Raw genomic sequence first — 14891 nt, 5'->3', positions numbered from 1 at the left:
TTGAAACTGCCTCAATTATACCTGCACTGTTGATGGTTTGCAAAAGAGTAATCTAAGATTGCTGCCAGATATTTAATGACGTCAGAAATTTTATTAGTGTGAAAAAATGGAAGGATCTCTCATCAAGCCAGTGTCAGTATTATAGCTTGATATTTTTCTTGTTGTGATGATGCTGCTCCTTTAACAAGATTACAGTGTCCTTGGATTTTCTTTCAGACTGGCTGTAAAAGACAGGCAAAAGGCTTTTAAGTTAAAAAAAATCACTTGTATAATGAAAGGGAAGTGGCCAGTTCTCCCAGCTCAGTCTTTCTCTGGTTTGATTTGGTTTTGGTAGTCTGGCACTGGCACTGAAAGCAGTCAAACAGTTGTGAAGCTGCTGGACCAAGAAAAACAGGTCCATGCTGACACCCTCCCTCTCTCTCTTTCTTCTCTCCTATTAGACCCTGTGTTTGATGTTACCTGTTGTGTCAAGGGGTGTTTGTGGGGATTGTTGCAAGTATTGGCAACAGCATCATTAAGTTCGTACAATCTGTTGGGTTTTCGGATAGGTTAAGTTATTCGGTATTCTGTTCTCTTTTGGTTGTGTTTTATTCAGAATCTTGTAAGTAAATTCTGTTTTTATTTAAAACTACGTGGTTTGACCAGCAGCATCCCTCCTGGAATATCCATGTTACACTTGCTTAAAACAACGAGCAAAGTTAGGGTCTGCACTACTTTCTTGAAATGTTTTGAGTAGGTCTGGTGTGGTCTATAACAGATTGGGGGCTCTTTGCAAGATTTGTTCTGTAGTTCCAAATTGGAATTAGGGTTGTTGAACTTAAAGGTAGCGAGTGTAGGTGTTAGAGTCTTTTGTTCTGGGTGTTGAATTCAGTTGACTTAAACAGTGCTTAGAATAGCAATGGCTCTTTCAGTCATCACAAGTTTTCTGGGGTAGAAGTGACTGTGAGGGTTTTGCAAAAGGTGATAAAGGCCAAGCTGTTGGAAGTAGCAAAAAAGCTAGAGCTGGAGCTGCGTTCTTCCATGAAGAAAGGAGAGATAATTACAGCAATAGCTCTGCATTTAAACTTGCTGGAAACACCATCAGAATCTTTAGAGATAGCTAAAACTCAATTGAAAATGAAGAAGCTTGAGTTAGAGGCAATAGGCAAGGAAAGGGCAACAGAAATGAAACATTTTGAAGTACGATTAAAAGCAGAAGAGAGAGAAAGAGAGGAAAGGAAGAAAGAGAGGGAATTTGAACTTCAGAAATTGGCACTTAGACAGGAAAATCAACTTAAAAGGATAGAGATGAAGACTGAAGGCAAGCTTAGTGAGGGAGAGAGTGAGGATGAGCAAACCCATGATAGCTAAAGGCCTGGTGAGAAGCTTAATATACTCAAGCATTACCTAAATTTAATGAGAAGGAAGTGGAAGCCTTTTACATCTCATTTAAAAAGCTGACTAAACAAATACAGTGGCCAGTAGCCAGTGACCATGTGGGTTTTGTTGATCTAAGATAATACATGGCTTGGAAAGGGTGGATGCTAGAAATTGTTTCCGTTAGGCGAGAGACTAGGACCCTTGGACACAGCCTTAGAATTAGAGGGGGTAAATTCAGAACAGAAATGCGGAGACATTTCTTCAGCCAGAGAGTTGTGGGCCTGTGGAATTCATTGCCGCAGAGTGCAGTGGAGGCCGGGACGCTAAATGTCTTCAGGGCAGAGATTGATAAATTCTTGATGTCACAAGGAATTAAGGTCTACAGGGAGAATGCGGGTAAGTGGAGTTGAAATGCCCATCAGCCATGATTGAATGGCAGAGTGGACTCGATGGGCTGAACGGCCTTACTTCCACTCCTATGTCTTATGGTCTTATCCAAACAAAACTTGTAGTAGAGCTGCTGAGGTATTCGCATTGCTATCAGAGGAGGTATCTTGGGCATATGAAGAGGTGAAGAAAGCCATCTTAAGTGCATATGAGCTTGTGCCTGAAGCCTACAGATAACATTTCAGGAATCTAAGAAGGGACCCTGGTCAAACCTACATTGAATTTGAAGAGATCAAACAAAGTAATTTTGATAGGTGGATAACGGCATTAAAAATAGAGCAAACTTATGATGTTCTTAGAGAGATGATTATTTTGGAGGAGTTCAAAAATTCACTTCCTGAAGTGGTGAGAACTTACGTCGAAGAGCAGAGAATTAAAACTGTAAGATTAGTAGCTGAAATGGCTGATGATTATGAGTTGGTTCATAAATCGAAGTTTCGCTTCCAAAATAAATTTCAATTCGTGAAGGAAAGAAATTAGGGAAAACAGAAATCCTCACGTGAAGAGAGAAAGTTGGATCTCGGTGAAGATCATATGGATAACTTACTACAGGGTAAAAAGGAAACCCTTGAAGGGGAAAGAGAAGCTAAAAAAATCCGGTGTTTTCACTACAATAAAGTAGGCCACATGAAATCATACTGTGATTGGTTAGGAATAACACGCAGAAGGTAGATGTAGTAAAACAGGATAAGCCAGGGAGTTTTGTTGGAGTAGTCATAGAAAGCACAGTGGAGGCTAGAAAGCTGCACCAGATCTTCTTAAACCATATACCTGCAAAGGTAAAGTTTACTTGCATAGGCCAGGAACAGCAGGTAAAGAGATTATAACATTAAGAGATATATGTTTTCGGAGATAAGTCTCTTGATTAAACTTAAAATATAAGCCATAGCTCTTAATTTTACCTGGTACAGTGTTTTGTAGAGGAATAAGACAGTGTTATTTTCTGGGTCTGTAGATTGTGAAGGAGCAAAAATGGCCTTTGCAGTGATATGTATTTCTTGTCAGATGTGGGAGTTTAAGAGAGTTTAAGGGTTACTGCGGATTATATTTGCATAAATGCTGCTGGATGCGAATCTTATCAGATCAAATGGATCAGTTGGAGAGATAGATAGGAGCAATGAGGAATTTGCAACAGTACATGATGGATGGCAGTTATAGGAAGGGGGGGGGGGGGAAGTCTCAGATACAGTCACACAGATGGGCTAACTCCAGGAAGGGTAAGAGAGGTCGGCACCTAGGGAAGGAGTCTTTTGGGGATATACCCATTTCAAACAGGTATGCTGTTTTTGAAAATGTACGGGGGAATGGACTCTCAGGGGAATGTAGCACAAACAGCCAAGTTTCCGGTACTGACACTGGCTCTAATGCAACGAGGGGTGCGTCGGCACCCAAGAGATCAATTGTGTTAGGGGATTCTGTAGTCAGAGGTACAGACAGATGTTTCTGTGGCCAGCACAGAAAAAGCAGAATGTTGTGTCGTTTCCCTGGTGCCAGGATCAAGGATGTCTCAGAGAGGGTGCAGAATGTTTTCACGGGGACAGGGGCCAGCAAGAGGTCACTGTCCACATTTGAACTAACGATAGGAAGGGAAAAGGTTGAGATTCTGAAGGGGATTACAGAGAGTTAGGCAGAAATTTAAAAAGGAGGTAATCAAGGGTAGTAATATCTGGATTACTCCCAGTGCTACGAGGTAGTGAAGGCAGGAATAACAGGATAGAGCAGATGAATGCATGGCTGAGGAGCTGGTGTATGGGAGAAGGATTCACATTTTTGGATCATTGGAATCTCTTTTGGGGTAGAAGTGATCTGTACAAGAAGGACGGATTGCACCTAAATTGGATGGGGACTAATATACTGGCAGGGAAATTTGCTAGAAATACTTGGGGGGATTTAAGCTAGTAAGATGTGGGGTGGGGGGGGGGGTGGGACCCAGGGAGATAGTGAGGAAAGAGATCAATCTGAGACTGGTACAGTTGAGAACAGAAGTGAATCAAACAGTCAGGGCAGGGAGGGACAAGGTGGGACTAATAAATTAAACAGCATTTATTTCAATGCAAGGGACCTAATACGGAAAGCAGATGAATTCAGGGCATAGTTAGGAACATGGGACTGGGATATCATAGCAATTACGGAAACATGGCTAAGGGATGGGCTGGACTGGTAGCTTAATGTTCCAGGATACAAGTGCTACAGGAAGGATAGAAAGGGAGGCAAGAGAGGAGGGGGAGTGGCATTTTTGATAAGGGATAGCATTACAGCTGTGCTGAGGGAGGATATTCCCGGAAATACATCCAGGGAAGTTATTTGGGTGGAACTGAGAAATAAGAAAGGGATGATCACTTTATTGGGATTGTATTATAGACCCCCTAATAGTGAGAGGGAAATTGAGAAACAAGCTTGGAACGAGATCTCAGCTACCGGTAAGAATAACAGGGTGGTTAGGGTAGGGGATTTTAATTTTCCAAATATCGACTGGGACTGGCATAGTTTAGATGGAGGGGAATTTCTTAAGTGAGTACAAGACAATTTTCTGATTCAGTATGTGGATGTATGTACTAGAGAAGGTGCAAAACTAGACCTACTCTTGGGAAATAAGGCACGGCGGGTGACCGAGGTGTCAGTTGGGGAGCACTTTGGGGCCAACGACCATAATTCTATTTGTTTTAAAATTGTGATGGAAAAGGATTGACCAGATCTAAAAGTTGAAGTTCTAAATTGGAGAAAGGCCAATTTTGACCGTATTAGGCAAGAATCTTCGAAAGCTGATTGGAAGCAAATATTTGCAGGTAAAGGGACGGTTGGAAAATGGGAAGCCTTCAGAAATGAGATAACAAGAAACCAGAGAAAGTATATTCCCACCAGGTTAACTATAGGGAATGCTGGATGACTAAAGAAATTGAGGGTTTGGTTAAGAAAAAGAAGGAAGCATATGTCAGGTATAGACAGGATAGATCAAATGAATCCTTAGAAGAGTATAAAGGAAGTAGGAGTATACTTAAGAGGGAAATCAGGAGGGCAAAATGGGGACATGAGGTCGCGTTGACAAATACAATTAAGGAGAATCCAAAGCGTTTTTACAAATATATTAAGGACAAAAGGGTAATAAGGGACAGAATAGGACACCTCAAAGATCAGCAAGGCAGCCACAGAAAATGGGAGACATACTAAATGAATATTTTGCATCAGTATTTACTGTGGAAAAGGATATGGAAGATATAGACTGTAAGGAAATAGATGGTGACATCTTGCAAAATGTCCAGATTACAGAGGAGGAAGTGCTGGATGTCTTGAAATGGTTAAAGGCGGATAAATCCCCAGGACCTGATCAGGTGTACCTGAGAATTCTGTGGGAAGCTAGAGAAGTGATTGCTGGGCCTCTTGCTGAGATAATTGTATCACCGATAGTCACAGATGAGGTGCCGGAAGACTGGAGATTAGCAAACATGGTGCCACTGTTTAAGAAGGGCGGTAAAGACAAGCCAGGGAACTATAGACCGGTGAACCTGACCTCAGAGGTGGGCAAGTTGTTGGAGGGAATCCTGAGGGACAGGATGTGCATGTATTTGGAAAAGCAAGAACTGATTAGGGATAGTCAACATGGCTTTGTGCGTGGGAAATCATGTCTCACAAACTTGATTGAGTTTTTTCAAGAAGTAACAAAGAAGATTGATGAGGGCAGAGCAGTAGATGTGATCTATATGGACTTCAGTAAGGCGTTCGACAAGGTTCCCCATGGGAGACTGATTAGGTTACATTTCATGGAATATAGGTAGAACTAGCCATTTGGATACAGAACTGGCTCAAAGGTAGAAGACAGAGGGTGGTGGTGGAGGGTTGTTTCTCAGACTGGAGGCCTGTGACCAGTGGAGTGCCACAACGATCAGTGCTGGGACCTTTACTTTTTGTCATTTACATAAATGATTTGGATGTGAGCATAAGAGATTCAGTTAGTAAGACTGCAGATAACACCAAAGTTAGAGGCGTAGTGGACAGCGAAGAAGGTTACCTCAGATTACAATAGATTAGATTAGATTAGATTACTTACAGTGTGGAAACAGGCCCTTTGGCCCAACAAGTCCACACCGACCCGCCGAAGCGCAACCCACCCATACCCCTACATTTACCCCTTACCTAACACTACGGGCAATTTAAGCATGGCCAATTTACCTGACCCGCACATCTTTGGACTGTGGGAGGAAACCGGAGCACCCGGAGGAAACCCACGCAGACATGGGGAGAATGTGCAAACTCCACACAGTCAGTCGCCTGAGTCGGGAATTGAACCCGGGTCTCAGGCGCTGTGAGGTAGCAGTGCTAACCACTGCGCCACCGTGCCAGATGGGCCAATGGTCTGGGAAGTGGCAGATGGTGTTTAATTCACATAAATGCGAGGTGCTGCATTTTGGGAAAGCAAATCTTAGCAAGACTTATACACTTAATGGTAAGATCCTAGGGAGTGTTGCTAAACAAAGAGTCCTTGGAGTGCAGGTTCATAGCTCCTTGAAAGTGGAGTCGCAGGTAGATAGGATAGTGAAGATGGCGTTTGCTATGCTTTCCTTTATTGGTCAGAGTAATGAGTACAGGAGTTGGGAGGTCATGTTGCGGCTGTACAGGACATTGGTTAGGCCCCTGTTGGAATATTGCATGCAATTCTGGTCTCTTTCCTATTGGAAAGATGTTGTGAAACTTGAAAGGGTTCAGAAAAGATTTACAAGGATGTTGCCAGAGTTGGAAGATTTGAGCTATGGGGAGAGGCTGAACAGGTTGGGGCTGTTTTCCCTGGAGCGTCGGAGGCTGAGAGGTGACCTTATAGAGGTTTACAAAATTATGAGGGGCATGGATAGAATAAATAGACAAAGTCTTTTCCCTGGGATTGGGGAGTCCAGAACTAGAGGGCATAGGTTTTGGGTGAGTGGGGCAAGATATAAAAGAGACCAAAGTGGCAACTTTTCACGCAGAGAGTGGTACATGTATGGAATGAGCTGCCAGAGGAAGTGGTACAATTGCAACATTTCAGAGGCATTTGGATGGGATATGAATAGGAAGGTTTGGAGGGATATGGGCCGGGTGCTGGCAAGTGTGAGTAGGTTAGGTTGGGATACCTGGTTGGCGTGGACAGGTTGGACCGAAGGGTCTGTTTCCATGCTGTGCATCTCTATGACTCTATGCTTCATCTATAGCTAATAGATACTGCCTTCGGCAAAAACCCTTTTAAGTTTAAAAAAGAAATACTTGTACAATGAAAGGAGAGTGGCCAGTTCTCCCAGCTCAGCCTTTCTCTGGTTTGATTTGGTTTTGGCAGTCTGGCTATTCACTGAAAGCAGTCAAACAGTCGTGAAGCTGCTGGACCAAGAGAAGCAGGTCCATGCTGACACCCTCCCTGTCAGTCTGAACTCTCTCTTGTAAGGCCCTGTGTTTGACTTTACCTTTTGTACCAAAGGGGTGTTTATGGGGATTAGATTAGATACTCTATAGTGTGGTAACAGACCTTTTGACCCAACAAGTGCACACCACCCCTCCAAAGAGAAACCCACCCAAACCCATTCCCTACCCTACATTTACTCCTGACTAACACAGTGGGCAATTTAGCGTGGCCAATTCACCTAACCTGCACATCTTGGGATTGTGGGAAGAAACCGGAACACTCGGAGGAAACCCACACAGACACAGAGAGAATGCGCAAACTCCACACAAATAGGTGGGAATCAAACCCAGTACCCCGGTGCTGTGAGGCAGCTGCGCTAACCACTGAGCCACTGTGCAAGAGGTTGGACCAAAGGGTCTGTTTCCATGCTGTACATCTCTATGACTCTGTCAGTACTGGCAACAGCATCATTATTTTGGTGTGACCTTTTGGGTTTTCGGATAGGTTAAATTATTCGGTATTCTGCTCTTTTCTGTTTGTGTTTCATTTGGTAATCTTATAAATAAATTCTGTTTTGTTTAAAACTATGTGGTTTGATCAGCTCCGTCCCTCCCAGAATATTTGCATTGCACTTGCTTAAAACAACTACAAAGTTAGGGTCTGGGTTACTTCCTTGAACTGTTTTATGGGGTCTAGCCTGGTCAATAACACTGTGTTTATACAAAATATGAGTATCAGCGAACTGATCATCACTTAGCAATACCACCCATTCACGCTTCCAGTGACAGATTACGTTTTGCCCTTACCCTTTGCTTTCTTCTTCAATATCTCAATTTAATTGCTCTGTAAAATTTCTCTCTTTGACCAAGCTGTCAGCCACTTGAACTAATGTCTCCTCTGTGTGTTAGTGTCAAATTTGTTTCCACTTCTGCTTTAGTTGAGTCAGTAACCCAGACTAAAATCTGCATTCTACCATTAGTAGAGGTAACGCTTGTTAAACCAGGTATGATTTGCCGATAATGAAAACTTTTAAATGGAAGTAAACTAAATTTTCAGTAACGGGGCTGGGGTCATTTCCTTTGGCAGGTCAGTGCCGCAGTTGGGAAGTCACGTTGCACTGTACAGCATTGGTTAGGCCACTAGATTAGATTAGATTACTTACAGTGTGGAAACAGGCCCTTCGGCCCAACAAGTCCACACTGACCCGCCGAAGCGCAACCCACCCATACCCCTACATTTACCCCTTACCTAACACTACGGGCAATTTAGCATGGCCAATTCACCTGACCCGCACATCTTTGGACTGTGGGAGGAAACCGGAGCACCCGGAGGAAACCCACGCAGACATGGGGAGAACGTGCAAACTCCACACAGTCATCTGAGTCGGGAATTGAACCCGGGTCTCAGGCGCTGTGAGACAGCAGTGCTAACCACTGTGCCACCGTGCCGCCAATTGGAATTGGTGCTATTGGAATACTGTGGAATACTATTGGAATACTGTGTGCAGTTCTGGTTTCCCTGCTATAGGAAGGATGTTGTGAAACTTGGAAGGGTTCAGAAAAGGTTTATAAGGACGCTGCCAGGGTTGGAGGGTTTGAGCTATGGAGAGAGGCTGAATAGACTGGGGTGTTTTCCCTGGAGCATTGGAGGCTGCGGAGTGACCTTATAGAGGTTTATAAATTCGTGAGGGGCACAGATAAGGTAAATAGACAAGGTCAAAATTGTGGGTATGTTCTCCGCATTGAGAAGTTGATTTGTAGACGTTTTGTTCCCTGTTTAGGTGACATCTTCGGTGCTTTGGAGCCTCCTGTGAAGCGCTGCTGTATTGTGTCTTCTGGAATTTATTTGGTTCTGCTCTTGCTGTTTCCGGTTGTTCGTTATAGTGGCCGATATATTGGGTCTACGTCTATGTGCTTGTTGATGGAATCTGTGGATGACTGCCATGCTCTAGAAATTCTCTGGCTGTCCATTGTTTAGATTGTCCTATGATCACTGTGTTGTCCCAGTCAAATTTGTGGTCCTTGTCATTGGTGTGTGTGGCTACTAGGGACAGCTGGTTGTAGCAATTAGTGGCTAGTTGCTGTTCATGGAAGCAGATTGCTAGCTGTCTGTCTGTACGTCCTCTATAGTGTTTTGAGCAGTCTTTGCATGGAAATTATGTTTGTCTTGCACATGGTGGGTACGGGGTCTTTTGTTCTGGTGAGCTGTCTGAGCATGGCTATTGGCTTATGGGCTGTCATGAACTGAGTGGAGATGGGATGAAGGTGATAGGTCGGAGGGGAGGGTGGAGCGGATAGGTGGGAAAGAAGGAAGATGGACAGATGGGACAGGTCATGAGGAACAGTGCTGAGCTGGAAGGTTGGAATTGGGGTAGGGTGGGGGGAGGGGAAATGAGGAAACTGGTGAAATCTACATTGATGCCCTGGGGTTGGAGGGTTCCGAGGCGGAAGATGAGGTGTTCTTCCTTCAGGCATCGGGTGGTAAGGGAGTGGCGATGGAGGAGACTCAGGATCTGCATGTCCTCGTCAGAGTGGGAGTTAAAGTGTTGTTAAGTGTTAAACACACTCCACCCTCCCCCCTCCCTATCACCTCTTCCCACATCTCCAACCACCTATTGTACTCTCAGTTACCTTACCCTAGCCCCACCTCCTTCAATTTATCTCTTCACCCCCAAGGCTCCCAGCCTCATTCCTGATGAAGGGCTTTTGCCTGAAACATCAATTTTCCTGCTCCTCGGATGCTGCCTGACCTGCTGTGCTTTTCCAGCACCACACTCTCGACTTTTAATCTCCAGCATCTGCAGTACTCACTTTCGCCTATGTGGTTAGTGTGTTAGGTCATGGCATGTCCGTGTCGCGTTTTTTGACTATCAGGCATCTGTGGGTGAAGTTGCAGAGATATCCGTTCTTGGCGAAGATTCTGTGGTGGTGTTCTCTTCTTGGGCCAGGAGAGCTTAAGTGTGTTGTAGCACTTTTGAACAGGGTCCTAATGCAGCCTCTCTTGTGCGTGTTTGGGTGGTTGATGTTGTAGTTCAGGATTTGGTCTGTGTGTGTGGTTTTTCTGTACACTTTTGTGGTGCATTCACTGTACTGTGCACTATCACATCGGCAGCACAGTGGCACAGCACCGCTGCCTCACAGTACCAGGGACCCGGGTTCAATTCCAGGCTTGGGCGACTGTCTGGTGTGGCGTTTGCACATTCTCCTCATGTCTGCGTGGGTACCCTCTGGGTGCTCCAGTTTCCTCCCACAATCCAAAGATGTGCAGGTTCGGTGAATTGGCCATGCTAAATTGCCCATAGTGTTCAGGGATATGTAAGTTAAGTGCATTAGTCAGCGATAAATATAGAGTACTGGGTTTGGGTGGGAGACTCTTCGGAGATTCGGTGTGAACTTGTTGGGCCGAAGGGCAATTTCCACACTGTAGGGATTCTAAGAAAATTCCAGGAATGGGCATTGATTGTTTGTTTCCTCCTCTCATGTAATTCATGTGAGCATGATGTTAATAATCCGGTGGCTGTTCTCAATTTCTGTTCTTTTAACAATAATCAAAGTGTTGTCCACATATCTGATCCAGAGTTTGGGCTGGATTTGTGTGAGGGGTGTTTGTTCCAGTCTTTGCATTACTGCTTCTACTATGAGCCCAGAGATGGGTGAGCCCATAGGTATTCCATTGATCTGTTCATATATGTGGCTGTTGAATGTGAAGTGTGTCGTCAAGCACAGGACTAGTAGTTTGAGTATGCAGGCCTTGTTGATAGGTTCCCCGTCATGTTGTCTGTTCTGCTGGTCCAGGAGGTTGGCTACTGTCTCTCTGGCTAAAGTTTTGTCAACTGAAGTGAATAGTGCTGTTACATCGAATGAGACCACTGCTTCATCCTTGTCTATGTTAATGTTCTTGATGTTGTCTATGAATTCCTTTGATGATTGTATGGAGTGTTTGGATCCACTGATAAGATCTTTCAGTTTTGATGAAGGTCTTTTGCCAGTTTACGCGACGGAGCTCCTGGGAGTGCTACAATGGGTCTAAGTGGTATGTCTGGTTTGTGTATCCTGGGTAATCTGTAAAATCTTGGGGTGTTGTTGCTTTCTGGTTTCATCCTTTGCCGGTCAATCCTGGTTATCAGTCTGTTTTTTTGTCGGTTCCGTAGTATGTTGTTTATTCTATTGGTTACCTATGGCATGGAGTCACGCTCCCTCTGTAGGTAGGTGTCCGTATCTGCAAATAATTTCTCTGCTTTCTGAATATATTCGGTGTTGTCCATAATAACCGTCATTCTGCCTTTATCCATTGGTACTATGATTGTGTTCTTGTCATTTTTTAGTGGTTTTAGGGCTTCTCTCTCTTTGGTGTTGACGTTGTTTGTTTGTATTTTCTTTGTTAGAAAGTATATAATGGTTTGTCTGACTACTTGCTGTGTCTCTTCGGATAGTCCGTTAGTTATATAGAACACTACAGCACAGTACAGGCCCTTTGGCCCTCGATGTTGTGCTGACCTTTTATCCTATTCTAAGATCAAACTAACCTACATGTCCTTCATTTTACTATCAGCAATGTGCCTATCCAAGAGTCGCTTAAACGTTCCTCGTGTATCTGACTCTACTACTACTGCTAGCAGTGCATTCTACACACCCACCAATCCCTGTGTAAAGAGACAACCTCTGACATCTCCCTAAAACTTCTTCCAATAACCTTAAAAATATGCCTCCTTGTGATAGCTATTTCCAACATAGGAAAAAGTCTCTTTGACTATTCACTCTATCTATACCTCTCAACATCTTGGAAACCTCTATCAAGTCACCTCTCATCCTTCTTCGCTACAAAGTGAAAAGCCCCAGCTCCATCCATCTTGTTTCATACTTTTCTTAATAAGACATGCCCTCAAGTCCAGACAGCAACCCGGTTAATCTCCTCTGCACTCTCTCTGAAGCTTCCACATCCTTCCAATAATGAGGTAACCAGAACTGAACACAATATTCCAAGTGTGGTCTAACCAGGGTTCGACAGAGCTGCAGTATAACTTCGTAAACCCAATTCCCCTGCTAATGAAAGCCAACATACCATACGCCATCTAAACAATCCTATCAACCTGGGTGGCAACTCTGAGGTATCTATGGACATAATCCCAAGATCCCTCTGTTCATCCACACTGCCAACAATCCTGCCTTTATCCCTGTGTTCTGTATTCAAATTCAACCTTCCAAAATGAAGCACTTCACACTTGTCCATGTTGAACTTCATCTGCCACTTCTCATCCCAGTTCTGCACCCTGTCAATGCCCTATTGCAACCTACAACAGCCCTCCACACTTCCCACATCTCCACCAATCTACATGTCATCTGCAAACTTACTAGCCCACCCTTCCACTTCCACATTCAAGTCATTTATAAAAATCAGAAAGAGCAGAGATCCCAGAATCAATCCCTGCGGAACACCACTGGTCACTGAGCTCCAGGCAGAATATTTTCCATCTACTACCACCTTCTACCTTCTATGGGCCAGCCAATTCTGTATCCAGACAGCCATTTTTTTCATTTCCCATGCCTCCTGACTTTCTGAATGAGCCTACCATGGGGAACCTTATCAAACACCTTGCTAAAATTCATGTACACCACATCCACTGCTTTACCTTCATCAATGTGTTTTGTCACATCCTAACGAATTCAATAAGACTTCTGAGGCATGACCTGCCCCTCTCCAAGCCATGCTGACCATCTCTAATCAAACTATGGTTTGCCAAGTAATCATAAATCATGTCTCTCAGAATCCTCTCCAATAATTTGCCAAGACTGACACAAGACTGATTGGTCTGTAATTCCCAGGCTTATCCCTATTCCCTTTCTTGAACAAGGGAATAACATTTGACACCCTCCAAATCACCTGACATTATTCCAGTGGACAGTGAGGGTTCAAAGATCTTCACCAAAGGCGTGGCAATCTCTTCTCTCGCTTCCCGTAGTAACCTTGGGTCTGACCCATGGGACTTATCTATCCTTATGTTTTTCAAGATTTTCAGCACATCCTCCTTCTCAACACCAACCTGTTCAAGCATATCAGCCTGTTTCACGCTGCCCTCACTCGATGCTAAAAATCTCTTCTTCAGACAGTTTTAGAGGATACAGAATAGCATTTCACCCTCCACAAATGCTATAATGCCACCCCAATCTAAGCAATCATTTTCTATATGTTGGAGATTCGCATTCAGTGTACAAAGTGAGATGCCAATGAAATTCCTACTGCTAACTGTGAGCTCACCAATGTAAAGGTGACAAATCCGGTTGTGCTGGAGTGAGAACATTATCATAAGTGCCTGGAGATCACTGGAGGGTTCAATGGAGGTCATCCTACATTAAGAGACAGTGTCAAATGTCAAGATCCCTCTCAGTCATGAATACTGAAGTATTAAGGACCTCCCCTACCTCCTCTGACTCCAGGCCCAAGTTCCCTACACTATCCCTGATTGGCCCTACCTTCATTCTGGCCATCCTCATTCCTCACATAAGGGTTTTCCTTAATCCTTCCTACTAAAGCTTTTTCATGCCCCCTTTTAGCTCTTCTAAGTCCATTCTTCAGTTCCTTCCTGGCTACCTTATAACCCTCTAGAGCCCTGTCTGATCCTTGACTCCTCAACCCTAAGTAGGCTTCCTTCTTCCTCTTGAATAGATGCTCCACATCCCTTGTCACCCAAGGTACCTTCACCCTACCATCCCTTCCTTACCTCAGTGGAACAAACATATCCAGCATTATCAGCAAATGCTTCCTAAACAACCTCCACGTTTCTGCTGCGCATTTCCCAGTTCTGCCTAATAGCATTGTAATTTCCTCTCCCCCAATTAAATACTTTCCCATACCAGCTGCTCCTATCCCTTTCCATGACTATAGTACCGGTCATGGAATTCTGATCACGATCACTGAGTTCTGAGCATACGTTCTAGTGCAGCTAGGAAGTCTGTACAGCTTTTCCCCCAGCCTTACCCCAGTTCCAATCTTCCAGCTCAGCACTGTCCTCATGACCTGCCCCACCTGTCAATCTTCCTTCTCACCTATCCGATCCACTCTCCTCCCTGACCTATCTTTACCCCCACCTCCATCCACCTTTTGCTTTCTCAGCTACCTTCTCCCCAACCCCACCCCCCTCCCATTTATCTCTCTACCCCTGAGGCTCCCAGCCTCATTCCTAATGAAGGGCTCTGGCCTGAAACGTTGATTTTTCTGCTCCTTGGATGCTGCCTGACCCGCTGTGCTTTTCCAGCAACACATTCTCAACTCTGATCTGCAGCATCTGCAGACCTCACTGTCTCCTTAGATGAAGAAGGGTTGGGAGGAGGACAGCTGGATCTAATGAACTGTTTCTGGGCTGTAGACTTCCTGTAACTCGATGCTAAGAATCTCTTCTTTGGACAGTTCTCGAGGATACAGAACAGCATCTCACCCTCCACAAATGCTATAATTCCACCCCAATCTAATCAATCATTTTCTATATGTTGGAGATTGCACTCAGTATACAAAGTGAGATGCCAGTGAAATTCCTACTGCTAACTGTGAGCTCACCATTGTAAGGGTGACAAATCCAGTTGTGCTGGAGTGGGAATATTATCATAAATGCCTGGAGATCAATGGAGGTCATCCTACATTAAGAGACAGTGTCAATTAGCAAATAGGACCTGGACCCTGACCCCACCCATTGCTACTACTTCCATGCTGAGTCAACAGAAAGCTG

The 14891-nt window shown here is 44.3% G+C and overlaps 1 protein-coding gene across 1 annotated transcript in view; it reads right to left on the bottom strand.

Annotated features, from left to right (window-relative positions):
• ccdc13 (coiled-coil domain containing 13) overlaps nucleotides 1–14891 on the bottom strand; it is a 93040-nt gene that overhangs the window by 43368 nt on the left and 34781 nt on the right. The gene's annotated exons all lie outside the window — the stretch shown is intronic.

Source organism: Hemiscyllium ocellatum, chromosome 5 (genome assembly GCF_020745735.1).
Source record: "Hemiscyllium ocellatum isolate sHemOce1 chromosome 5, sHemOce1.pat.X.cur, whole genome shotgun sequence".
NCBI classification, from domain to species: Eukaryota; Metazoa; Chordata; class Chondrichthyes; order Orectolobiformes; family Hemiscylliidae; genus Hemiscyllium; species Hemiscyllium ocellatum.
Note: the sequence above shows the minus strand (reverse complement) of the source record. Positions and strands in the feature narration are given on the sequence as shown.